The 12,988-nt window shown below is 43.7% G+C and overlaps 1 long non-coding RNA gene across 1 annotated transcript in view; it reads left to right on the top strand.

Annotated features, from left to right (window-relative positions):
- The first annotated feature begins 678 nt into the window (after positions 1–678).
- Positions 679–12,988, top strand: part of LOC141206912 (uncharacterized) — a 33,680-nt gene continuing 21,370 nt past the window's right edge. Inside the window, exons 1-2 of the long non-coding RNA XR_012277427.1 lie at positions 679–763; positions 2,899–2,994. This is a non-coding gene — a long non-coding RNA (uncharacterized lncRNA). The remainder of the gene's footprint in view (positions 764–2,898; positions 2,995–12,988) is intronic.

The raw sequence follows: 12,988 nt of genomic DNA, 5'->3' as shown, positions 1-12,988 counted from the left end.
GAGAGGTGGAACAATTGAGTCTCGCTAGACTGCGAGTAGATGGACAGCATCATCTGAGCAGTAGAGGATGGCAGCCGTCTGGAAATGGTGGGACCCGACAGAGAAGGGGGCCCCTAAATAACAGAACACCTGAAGTTAGGGACCCTTCAAGGTGTCCTGAGAGTAGTGGGCGTGGGTTTAGAGGTAGTGAGACCTCCAGTAACTCAGGTGTGGGTGGCCCATACAAACGACCCAATAGAGGACTGGACAATACGGAGTCGAACCAGACCTTAGGTACAAGGACATGTGAGTTGCACTGCCGTATTGACCGCTGGGAGCGGGGGAGACCTGACAGGGTTTCGACTGACCGCTGGGAGCGGGGGAGGCCTGACAAGGTTACGACCCGGAAAGGTGACCTGACGAAGTCAGTGACATTGACAGATGGGAGGTCCCTAAGGAATGGGCTAATGTCAATGAATAATGTTCCAGGGGCTGGACAACGTAAGGGTCAAGTGCATGGTCTCTGTGTGAACTGTGGGTTTTAAACTGTTGTGTATATTATGTGTTCAACCCCACAGGTTTGAACAGAGGGGGGGGAATATGTGGTGCAGCGGCATTGCTATAATGATCTAGTATGTCTGTTTAGGCTATTTCCTCCCCCTCAGCTGACTGGTCACATGACTGTGACATCACACAGGTCCTTTTGCTCACAGAAGGTATGGACACGTGACTGTGAGATAAGCACAGGTCCTGTGGCTGTGTCTACAGGATATATAAAAACCTGGTGAGTTGAGCAGTGTGCAGTGCACCTGTGAGAGAGGCATGAGGCCTGTTCCCCGGGTGGGTGGGACACTGTTTGTCTGAAGCCTAGTGAGGCCGGGTGAAGCCTGGATCCCGTGTGGATGTCAGTAAGCCTTGGAGGGCCAGAGGCTAGAGACCCCATCTGGGAAACAAATGGACCAAAGCAGCTAAAGCCCGACGTAGGTAATACTATTTGTGTTATGGACATTTTCATGGACATTATTTTATTATTACCTTGCGGGAGGCTGTAACTAGAGCCAAGTGGGCCGGTCTGCCACTTGGGCTCGTGGACTTTATATCTGTGTCGGTGGGCCACGGAGGTGGACCCGGAAATCAGCAGTTTATGGAGTTAATAAACTGCTGACTTGAGAAATACCGGAAAATATGGCAGGTGTGTTTTAAATTGACGCAGCGAAGCGAGTATCCCCCAGGATAATGACAAGCGCTGCCTTACAGTATATATAATGTGTGTGTATAAATATATATATATTTATATATATTGCAGAGTACCACTTCTGTCCTGTATACTGGGCATAATTCTCTATGTATTATCCTTTATATACACTGGATAGTACCAATTCTCCTGCACTGTATACTGGGTGTAATTCTCAGTATCTGTATATACACACTGCACTGCTAAAATAAAATGTATAATAATAATAATGTGAGTGGTTTCCCCTCTGAAACTTACCATTCCCAGCATGCCCTGTCAGATTTAATCCTTCAGGGTTTACTGGGAGTTGTAGGTTTGTTACTGCACTGATGATGCGGGGACGGGTATTGCATCCGAGCCCACAGCACCAAGTCATTCACACTGTAAGGCTATTTTCACACTTGCGTTGTGAAATCCGTCCAACTCTTCTGCCTGGAAAGAGTCGGATAGATTTCACAAAATTCCAGCACTTTCCTGATACAGCCTGATGCTCCCTTTGACTATAAAGGGAGGCTGGTCGTGAGCCAGCAAAATAGGCAAGCGCGCTGCTACATTGACTGTGCTCTATACATGCCAGGTGCAGGCAGTATAATACAGCAGGCACCGAACTGCAAAGATCAGGGCTGGCGATGCCACCATACCCAGTTATTTAAACCCTCAGATGCCACGTTCAATAGCAATTGTAGAATCTGTGACGTAAAGCAGAGGGAGGCGACTCATATTGGAGCAGTGAAATCGCCTCTGCCTGGCACATTCCCATGGTAAGCTGTAACAGGTACCTGTGTATAATTTAAGGAAAAAATGCTGGGATGATCTTCATGATTTTTTACCATATTTTTGCATCCTGCTTTTATAAACAGATGTTTCATACTTACTTGCTCCCTACCGCTGAGGTCCTCCATGCCTCTTGCATGTCAATGCTCTGGGTCTCGCTGTGCTTATATCTGCCACAGCAATGGCCACATGCTCCACTGCAGTCAATGACTGGCTTCACATGTCACCACTGAAACCAGTTATTGGCTCCTGTGCCGGCTGTGATAGATGGAAACACTATGTGGACTGTTCCATGGACATGGAGAAGGTGATGTAGAAGACCGTAGCGGTGCATAGCGGGTAAGGACCTATTCACATTTCAATTTTTCACTGACATGTGTTGTCCACATTTCTCATTTGCAGCACGCATACACATTGATTTTAATGTGTGTTCACACATCAGTGTTGTTTTACGGACCATGGGTCAATGAAAAAAATTCATGAACACATGCACTATTTTTGGTCCGTGATGCGGACCAAACACACACACACTAAATTCTATGGGTCTGTGAAAATCACGGGAATGACATCCATGTTTGGTCCGTTTTTAACAGATAGATGCATTGGAAATTATTTTCTGAGCTGAGCAGTGTCCATGGAATACGGATGACCCATTGAGGGCACACAGACGTGAAACGGACCCTTCATGGATGAAACGTACACATTTTAGACACGGTGTGAACAGTGCCTAGGTACGAATCTTCTGTTTAGAGAGGCATGCTGAGGGCACTTGCTAGAAAATAATTTTTCCAGAACATCCCCTTTACAGGTCAAAGTACGCTGCAAACAGTACAATTGCAAAATAAGACAATATACAACCGTTTCCTCTTTACAATGAAAGAACTAATAGTATTACATGTTCTTTTATGTAGGACCAATGTGAATGCTGTGCATTGTGAACAAGCAAGAGCTGAGAATACTGCGTAGACCACCGGATCAGTTGGTAGCCAGTTATAAAGTGATACAGGGTAGGTGATACATGAAATCTAGTATTGATAGCTAGCTTTTTGTTTTACTGGTAGAACATTGACTCAGAAATACAATGAATACTAAATGGAATTTAGGCTAGTTTCACACAAGTGAATCTACTGTGTGAAACACGCTGCTGGTATATCCGCTCTGGAGGAAGATCGTGCCGGCATTACACTTACATATACTCATATACAATGCCCAGCGCTTCCTCCTGTTCTGTAATGTAGTGACAAGCTGCAAATTGCATCTCGTTAGATTACAGAGTTGTAGTGTGGGCGCCTAGAGTCAATTACCCTGGTGGGCCCTAGGCACCCCAGTCCGACCCTGGCAATATTATTATCCTTTTGTCATAATATCACATAATTGTGTTATCTTCATTGTGCTTTATACAGATAACACCATGCTGTTTTGCACCATCTTGTGGCCTTTTTTGAGTATTACGCTCCCACTATGCACAGTGTTGATTTCTCTCTATGAACTATGAATGCTACACTACTTTTGCAGATTGCCCCGGTGGCACGCATTCTCATCTGGTGCCCTGCCAGTTCTCTTCCTGTATCTTTTGTTCCCTTCGGCGTCACAATCCAGTTTGTGTCACGGTCGGTCATGTGATGTGGGTCGAGGCAAGCTCCCGGACTTCACCAGTTCACGCATGCGTCACTACACTCTGCGTCCCTCTCCTATTGGCTAGCGCAGCATTTTTATTCTCTCTCTTCCTGTGATGTGTCGGGGTGGGCACATTGTAAGGCAGCTCCTGCTGTGAACAAAGTATGCAGTAAACTCATTTTTTCCCATCCATCCTGAGTGTACGCTATTTGACCGTGCCATGTATGGGAATATATATATACCTTTTACCCCAATCTTGTATACTTGACCATTATTTAGTCCCCATACCCCCGTATATTCTCATAGCATCATCAATAGTATACATGTATTTTTACACATATTTGCTTATATATATTTCAGATGATGGTTATATACAGTATACTGTATTTGTGATTTTATACTAAGCAGTGAGTCTCCTTTACATTTTACTATTTATATGTGTGATCTGCACCATCTTCCTGTTTTTGTATGTCCACTGCACCTTTTTACTTCATCAATAAAGTTAATCTTTTATGACATTTATTTATGAATCGCTATATTGACTTAATTATTATTTTTTTGTCCCTTCTATCAGTTTTGCTAACGATTAGTCTGTTGGCGCTAATGTCTGAGATATATGTACACACACTTATTATCCTCTAACATCAGAAGCACAGCGCACTTTATCCAGGACCAACAGGAATATACCTCGAGTGTCCTTATTGTTATATATATGACTCGCCCCCAGGGCCATGGGGTACTCGACAGCCGAGCCTTATGGCTGCTTTTGGGGGAGATCACGGTGGCTGGCCCGGTCCGTAACCCAGGGCGGGTCAGTGTAAAAAGGGGGATATTTTGTAGGGGAATTTGCCGTGACGCCACCTGCGGTGTCTGGTGAGGATCACCAGCGCTGCAACAGTCCTCTGAGGCAAATGTTAGGACAGCTTGTGATGGATCGGCTCCCCACAGGTGGAGCAGGCCTCAGGGCAGTGTAGATAAATGGAGGAGGTGTGCTGGGCGTTATAGTGCAGGGAGGGAAATGGCACCGGCGAAATAAAGGAGCGGAGGCAGCTCAGTGCAGTCATCCAAGATTTACTCACAGTTCTTAGACAGTCCACAGGTGCACTGTACCGGCGCAAGCCTCCCGCATCGCACTGCGTTCACCGGGCAAGGTTTCAGTCCTTCCTCAGGCAGCTCGGGTGTACCTGGCAGAACCCCACTTTCATATCTCACTCTCCTCCTCTGACTGAACACACTCTCTCTAAGATGGCTTCCTTATTTATACTCCTATCAAAGTGCTTTCTCTAACTACTTCCTCCACCCACACCCACTACTGGTTCCCCCCATCCAGCCAGGGACAAGGCTCAGCAGCTGCGCTCTGCATGTTGCCCCCCCAGCCGGCCTGGAGTAGGGTAGTGTTGGATGCAGGTGTTTGGGGTTCCGTGCAGCACTCCCACCTTACCTGAGAGAAGGGAGACACCACACCTCGGGGTGAGGTGCAGTACTTCTGTGGCGACTGAACCCTCAGGGGCGCCATATATATACCGCATATAATTAAAAATAAAAAAACAGAATATCCTCCCGCCATTTTTACTTTTTCAGTTCTTTTATTGTACTCTAATGAATTTACATTTTTTAACTACCTGATTCTTGTCATTCCCTTTCTCCTTTTACCCCAGCCCTGTTACAAGCGCAAGTCTGTATATATCAGATATATACCATTTTATCTACTTTACCCATTAGACGACTGTGGTAATCGTCCTTTCTTGCAGCAGGTTTCAAGGGCTCAACTGCAAGCACCACCATCCTTTTTATTACTTAATTTCTGAGTACAGATCACCATAAAAAACACGAATCTGTCAATGAGTTTATGGGAAAAAGCAAACAAGTTATGGACTGTGGAAGAGATATATGTGACCAAAATGAACACTCATTTCCAGCAGATGATACCTATGACCTATCCCTACACTAAATACAGCTAACAGCGGTATTAATAGGGAATAGAATAGATGTTACCTTGATATTTTTTTTAGGTTGCAGCAGCAAGGACTATAAGGCAATAATTCTTGACTAGATGCCTGTAATAGCTATCCCTACTGCGACAGCTCAAACTACATGAACTACAGATAAGAACGGTATTATTAGAGAATATAATCTATTTGAATTAGCCCTGAAAAAAGATATTAGTTTAACGTAGCAGCACCAAGGACTGTTATTTCATCAACCCTGCTGGGGAATATAGTGGAGCATTTCGTATCTACTCAGCCTAATATGGAGGAGACCAGGATCTTCTATACTTACTGTACAAAGTCTCCTGTCCTGGCTGTGACATCCTGTATGCAGTGTGAGAACTCCCAATGTGACGACCACCTGACAGCCCACAACAAGGCACTGGATCATATACTAATAGAATCCGGCTCTTTTGGTTTCCAAAAATGCTCCCTCAACAAGAAGATGGAGCCTCAGAAAAGCATTTTTTACTATTAATAAGGAGTGGGTGTCCTAGACTGGTAATGCATGCGCTTTAAGGACTGCCAAAAATTAGAAGGAGGCACTCCAATACCTCTTTGAAGAGACGTAGTGGAGGGACTCAGAAAACCTTTTTTTCCCATTATTAATGAGTGGGTATCCTAGACTGATAATGCGCATGCACTAAGTGCATGGGCTGGAAAACATTTAGGCTATGTGCCCACGTTTCGGACCTGAAGCATATTTTTTACGCTTCTCCCTGGCGGGAAAATCGCATGCGGATATTACATGCGGTTTTCCCGCCAGGTAGAAGCGTTTGTGAGGCGTCTTTGCATGCATTTCCGCATGCGGGTTATCAAGCACTTCTCCAAGCATCACTTGGAAAAGTGCTTGACAACTTGTTCAGAATGGTAAAAAATAAACTTTATACTCACCTTCTGATGCATTCTCTGCCCCGTCCGGAGGCTTGAGCGGCTCACGCTGTTGTGTGCAGGACCTGCGGTGACGTCATTGTGTCATGTGGTGGGTCACATGACTCAGTGACGTGGCAGGTCCTTCAGACAACAGCGCGACGGAGGGAAAACATCAGAAGATAAGTATAAACTTTATTTTATTCTTTTTTTTTTACAGGTTCTTTGGTACCCAGGTCTGGATGAGAGTCTCCTCTCATCCAGACTTGGGTACCATCCGCACATTGATTCCGCTGCGCTTCCGCAAAATTAATGAACATGCTGCGGATTTTTGACCGCAGCATATACGCTGCGGAAAAATCCGCAGCATGGGCATTGACATTGCGGAATGCCATTGGGGACCATGGGGTGCGGATATACATGCGTTTTTCAAGCGTTTACGCTGCGGAAATTCCGCAGCATATACGCTTGAAAAACGCTACGTGGGCACACAGCCTTACCCCCGGAGGGGGTATACATTTATATCAGAAAATGTTAGCGATAGGCCTCTCAAAATTCTCAATGCGGGTATTATAAACACCCTTAAAAGATTTATAGTAAGGGTAGCATGATCACCCTGTTGATATGGTGGTGGAGGAGAAGGAGGAGGAGGACATAAAAAGGTCAACCTGTCAGCATTTTCAGTTGAGAGGCGGATGTGCCTATCAGTTATAATTTTCCCGGCGGCACTAAAAACCCGCTCTGACAAAACGCTAGCAGCAGGGCAGGTCAGGACATCCAAGGTGTAGAGAGACAGTACATGCCATGTGTCCAGCTTGGATACCCAATAGTTGTAAGGCACAGAGGAATCATGAAGGACGCTGGTACGGTCAGCAAGGTACTCAGCATCTTCCAAAACTTTTCCCTCCTTGTCAGAGTACACCAGACATCAGGGCCTGGGCGCTGGGAGGGTTTGAGAAAACTGTCCCAGACCTTTTTTAGTGTTCCCCTGCCTCTGCTCCATCTGGTGTGTGTCTCAATCGTCAGTACTCCTTTGTTGTCTAAGGAACTGTGACCTCTGCTGCCTGCGTTGTCAGATGGAATTTTTTTTTTAATAATTCCTCAACTAGGGCCTTCGAGTACTGCAACATTTTATTAGACCTCTCCGCCACGGGAAGGAGAGATGGAAAGTTCTCATTGTAGCGTAGGTCTAGAAGGGTGACCAACCAGTAATTAGTGTTGGCCAAAATGCATATAACGTGAGGGTCGCAGGAAATGCAGTGGAACATAAACTCAGCCATGTGTGTTAGACTGCCAACAGCCAAGACTTCTGTCCCCACCAAGAGGACACCTGTCCATCTTCTCCACCTCGTCCTTCCTCTACTCCTCCTCTTCAGGCCATCCTCACTGTACTGATTGGATGAAGGTGGTGTGGGTAGTACCGTCTGTAGCTCAGGCAACCAGTGTTATGATCAGCTACAGGGACTAAGGAAATACAGGATATCTGTCCCTACAATAAAACTAAACTAGATCCCTACGATGTAACGGGGAACCTGATCCTGCGATCAGACCCGCTAAAGTCCTCGGCTAGTCTGTACGAAGACCTATAGATGTGAGGGAGGGATCCCTACAAGAACTAGGGACTGGGATAAGTTGGACACCTCCTAGCAGAAATAGTAGCAGTCAAAGACAAACACACAACAAAAAGCATAGAGGTCAGAAGACCTAGCAAAACTAACAGAGAACGGCAACAAAGCACCAAGCTAGCTCAAGAGTAGTAAATACAATGAAGTCCAGCAAGGCCAGGAGGGCGGAGCCGGATAAAATAGGCAAAAATGGTCATGTGACCAGCAAACTAAAAAAAACCTAACAGGAGAGCTCTAACAACCAGCTCCTTAACTCCTCCTCCTCCTCATTATGTATATAGTTAGGTCCATATATATTTGGACAGAGACAACATTTTTCTAATTTTGGTTCTAGACATTACCACAATGAATTTTAAACAAAACAATTTAGATGCATTTGAAGTTCAGACTTTCAGCTTTCATTTGAGGGTATCCACATTAAAATTGGATGAAGGGTTTAGGAGTTTCAGCTCCTTAACATGTGCCACCCTGTTTTTAAAGGGACCAAAAGTAATTGGACAATTGACTCCAAGGTTATTTCATGGACAGGTGTGGGCAATCCTTTCGTTATGTCATTCTCAATTAAGCAGATAAAAGGCCTGGAGTTGATTTGAGGTGTGGTGCTTGCATTTGGAAGGTTTTTCTGTGAAGTAAACATGCGATCAAAGGAGCTCTCCATGCAGGTGAAACAAGCCATCCTTAAGCTGCAAAAAACAGAAAAACCCATCCGAGAAATTGCTACAATATTAGGAGTGGCAAAATCTACAGTTTGGTACATCCTGAGAAAGAAAGAAAGCTCTGGTGAACTCATCAATGCAAAAAGACCTGGGCGCCCACGGAAGACAACAGTGGTGGATGATCGCAGAATAATCTCCATGGTGAAGAGAAACCCCTTCACAACAGCCAACCAAGTGAACAACACTCTCCAGGAGGTAGGCGTATCAATATCCAAATCTACCATAAAGAGAAGACTGCATGAAAGTAAATACAGAGGTTCACTGCACGGTACAAGCCACTCATAAGCATCAAGAATAAAAAGGCTAGACTGGACTTTGCTAAAAAAACATCTAAAAAAGCCAGCACCGTTCTGGAAGAACATTCTTTGGACAGATGAAACCAAGATCAACCTCTACCAGAATGATGGAAAGAGAAAAGTATGGCGAAGGCGTGGTACAGCTCATGATCCAAAGCATACCACATCATCTGTAAAACACGGCGGAGACAGTGTGATGGCTTGGGCATGCATGGCTGCTAGTGGCACTGGGTCACTAGTGTTTATTTATGATGCGACACAGGACAGAAGCAGCTGAATGAATTCTGATGTATTCAGAGCCATACTGTGTGCTCAGATCCAGCCAAATGCAGCCAAACTGATTGGTCGTCGTTTCATACTACAGATGGACAATGACCCAAAGCAACCCAGGAGTTTATTAAAGCAAGGAAGTGGAATATTCTTGAATGGCCAAGTCAATCACCTGATCTCAACCCAATTGAGCATGCATTTCACTTGTTAAAGACTAAACTTCAGACAGAAAGGCCCACAAACAAACAGCAACTGAAAACCACCGCAGTGAAGGCCTGGCAGAGCATCAAAAAGGAGGAAACACAGCATCTGGTGATGTCCATGAGTTCAAGACTTCAGGCAGTCATTGCCAACAAAGGGTTTTCAACCAAGTACTAGAAATGAACATTTTATTTACAATTATTTCATCTGTCCAATTACTTTTGGTCCCTTTAAAAACAGGGTGGCACATGTTAAGGAGCTGAAATTCCTAAACCCTTCATCCAATTTTAATGTGGATACCCTCAAATGAAAGCTGACAGTCTGAACTTCAACTGCATCTGAATTGTTTTGTTTAAAATTCATTGTGGTAATGTCTAGAACCAAAATTAGAAAAATGTTGTCTCTGTCCAAATATATAACTGTATGTCCCTCAATTTTGTTATGTCACCCATCCTGGTAAACAGTTGAAACCAGAAGTTTACATACACTAAGATTACTATGCCTTTAAACAATTCTGGACTGCCCATATGATGATGTCATGTGTTTGTAAGCTTCTATTTTTTTGGCAACATCTGAGTTAATTAGAGACACACCTGTGGATGTACTTTAATGCACACCTGAAACGCACTGCTTCTTTGTATAGCATCATGGAAATGTCTAAAGAAATTAGCCAAGATATCAGGAAGAGAATTGTGGACTTGCACAAGTCTGGCTCATCCTTGAGTACAATTTCAAGATACCTGAAGGTGCCTCATTCATCTGTGCAAACAATTATATGCAAGTACAAACAAAATGGGAATGTCCAGCCATCATACCACTCAGGAAGGAAACGGTTCTGTGTCCCAGAGATGAACATGCTTTAGTCCAACATGTGCATATCAACCCAAGGACAAAAACAAAAGACCTTATGAAGATGATGGTGGAAGCTGGTAAGATTGTGTCAATATCCACAGTGAAACGAGTACTGTATCAATATGGGCTGAAAGGCCACTCTGCCAGGAAGAAGCCATTACTCCAAAAGAAACATAAAAAGCCAGATTAATGTTTGCAACGCACAGGAGCAAAGACCTTAATTTTTGGATACATGTCCTGTGGTCATAATGACCATCATTACGTTTGAAGGAAAAAGGGAGAAGCTTGGAAGCCTAAAAATACCATCCCAAATGTGAAACACGTGGGTGGCAGCATCATGTTGTGGTTTTGTTTTGCTGCAGGAGGGACTGGTGCACTTCACAAAATAGATGGCATCATGAGAAAAGAAGATTATGTGGCAATACTGAAGCAACATCTTAAGACATCAGCCAGGAAGTTAAAGCTTTGGCATAAATTGGTCTTCCAATTGGACAATGACCCGAAGCATACTGACAAAATGGTAACAAAGTGGCTTAAGGATATCAAAGTCAATGTTTTGGAGTGACCATTACAAAGCCCTGATCTCAATCCTATAGAAAATTTATGAGCAAAGCTGAAAACGAAGGTGCGAGCAAGGCGACCTACAAACCTGGATCAGTTACACAAGTTTTGTCAGGAGGAATGGGCCCAAATTCCGACCAACTATTGTGAGAAGCTTGTGAGAAACGATTGACCCAAGTCATTCAGTTTAAGGGCAATGGTACCAAATACTAATGAAATGTACAGTATGTAAACTTTTGACTTTGCAGTAAGTAATAAAAATGCTTTAAAACATTCTCTCTCTCATTATTCTGGCATTTGGCAAATATTAAAAATGATGGTAATCCTAATTGATCTAAAACGTGAAAGGTTTATCCTGATGTCATGTTAGATATTGAGAAAAACATGTATATGTGTCTTTTTATATAGTGTATGTAAACTTCTGGTTTCAACTGTATATGCCCTCCCATCCTGGTATATATATCCCCCCCATCCTGTTATATATGTGTCCCCCATCTTGGTATATATGTTCCCCCTATACTTGTATATATGGCCCTCCCATCCTAGTATATATGGTCATCCAATCCTGGTATATATAGCCCTCTCATCCTGGTATATATGGCTCTTTCATCCTGGTATTTATGGCCCTTCCATCCTGGTATATATGATCTAAAATACTGGTATATGTGGCCCTCCTTCCTGGTATATATGATCTAAAATCCTGGTATGTGTGGCGCTCCATCCTGGTATATATGCCCCCCCCCCCCATCCTGGTATATATGTCCTCCCCAACCTGGTATTTGGCCCTCCCATCCTGGTGTATATGGCACTCCCATTCTGGTATATATGATCTCCATCCTTGTATATGTGGCCCTCTATCTTGGTATATATGTCGCCATTTCTAGTATATATGATCCCCATCATGCCGCATACTTAAAAAAAATAAACCATTCTGCTCACCTTCCCTTTGCTCCTACACGGTGCGGCACCATCTTCTGAGGCTGGCAACTAACTTCAGTGTATAAACGGCGCAGCGGCCCTCACATGCCGACATCAGCTGCCAGAATATTCACTGCTCCCCACGCCTGGGATTATGGGGGGGGTCTCGCATAAATTGAAACTAGAATACATGGTGGAAGGTGTAAAAAGCAAACAGGACACAGTAAAGTAACATTGTGTAGATACACAGTAATACTCATCATACATGATTGTGTCAACAAAATGGAATTCTCTCACCCATTCTTTGTTTCTCCGGGATGAAAGTTGCTGTCTGGGGAGTTCCTTCTGGACCAAGTAGTTGTATAAGCTGGCCCTGTTAGTCCCTTTAGGCTCAAACTTAAACTATCCCCACAAAGCTCCCGCTCTGACAAGGGCAGACCACAGCCAGCCCTGTATGGAGGCCCTGCACTTTCCCTTTGACATTTTGTTGACACAATCATGTATGAATTATTATAAATATGTAGGATCTGCACTCAGACCTCATACTTGTGTTTTGAGAAATCTCTGTTTTTCATTTAAATGTCTGGATTCCTGGAGATAGAAATAAATGCTTAATCCATGGAATAAAGGGAAGAACAGAGATTTTCCCCTAGTTTAATTGATGTATATCTGGATCTGTTAAAAATTGGTGTTTCAGGGGAGGGCGACTTACTGTGTCCCCCGTATACACCCTCTTCCCTCTACAGATTCTATCCAGAGCCTGGTCTTCACACCTGAAGATAGAGTACAAGCTCTTTATGTATTTTTACACATATTTAATATAGAGATGGTCCCCTGACTGTGTTAATGGTAATAATCATTCCAGCATTGAGATCCATCTCTCTTTTTATGGGTGGCATTATCTGTTTATTGTTCTTAACTATTAAATATTAAAAGTTATGTTTTAGATTCTCACTTTAATTGCTGTCTAGTATCTAATCTATAGTGAGAACATATCTCAATATTGGTTGGTGTTACTCTCACTGTTTTGCTTGTTGCTGAAAAGGTGAAAAACCAATTAAAAACAATTTCTGCTTTTGCCCCAAAT

This window comes from Phyllobates terribilis, unplaced genomic scaffold (assembly GCF_046119375.1).
Source record: "Phyllobates terribilis strain yellow unplaced genomic scaffold, ASM4611937v1 Scaffold_147__1_contigs__length_4592116, whole genome shotgun sequence".
Classification (NCBI taxonomy): domain Eukaryota; kingdom Metazoa; phylum Chordata; class Amphibia; order Anura; family Dendrobatidae; genus Phyllobates; species Phyllobates terribilis.
Note: the sequence above shows the minus strand (reverse complement) of the source record. Positions and strands in the feature narration are given on the sequence as shown.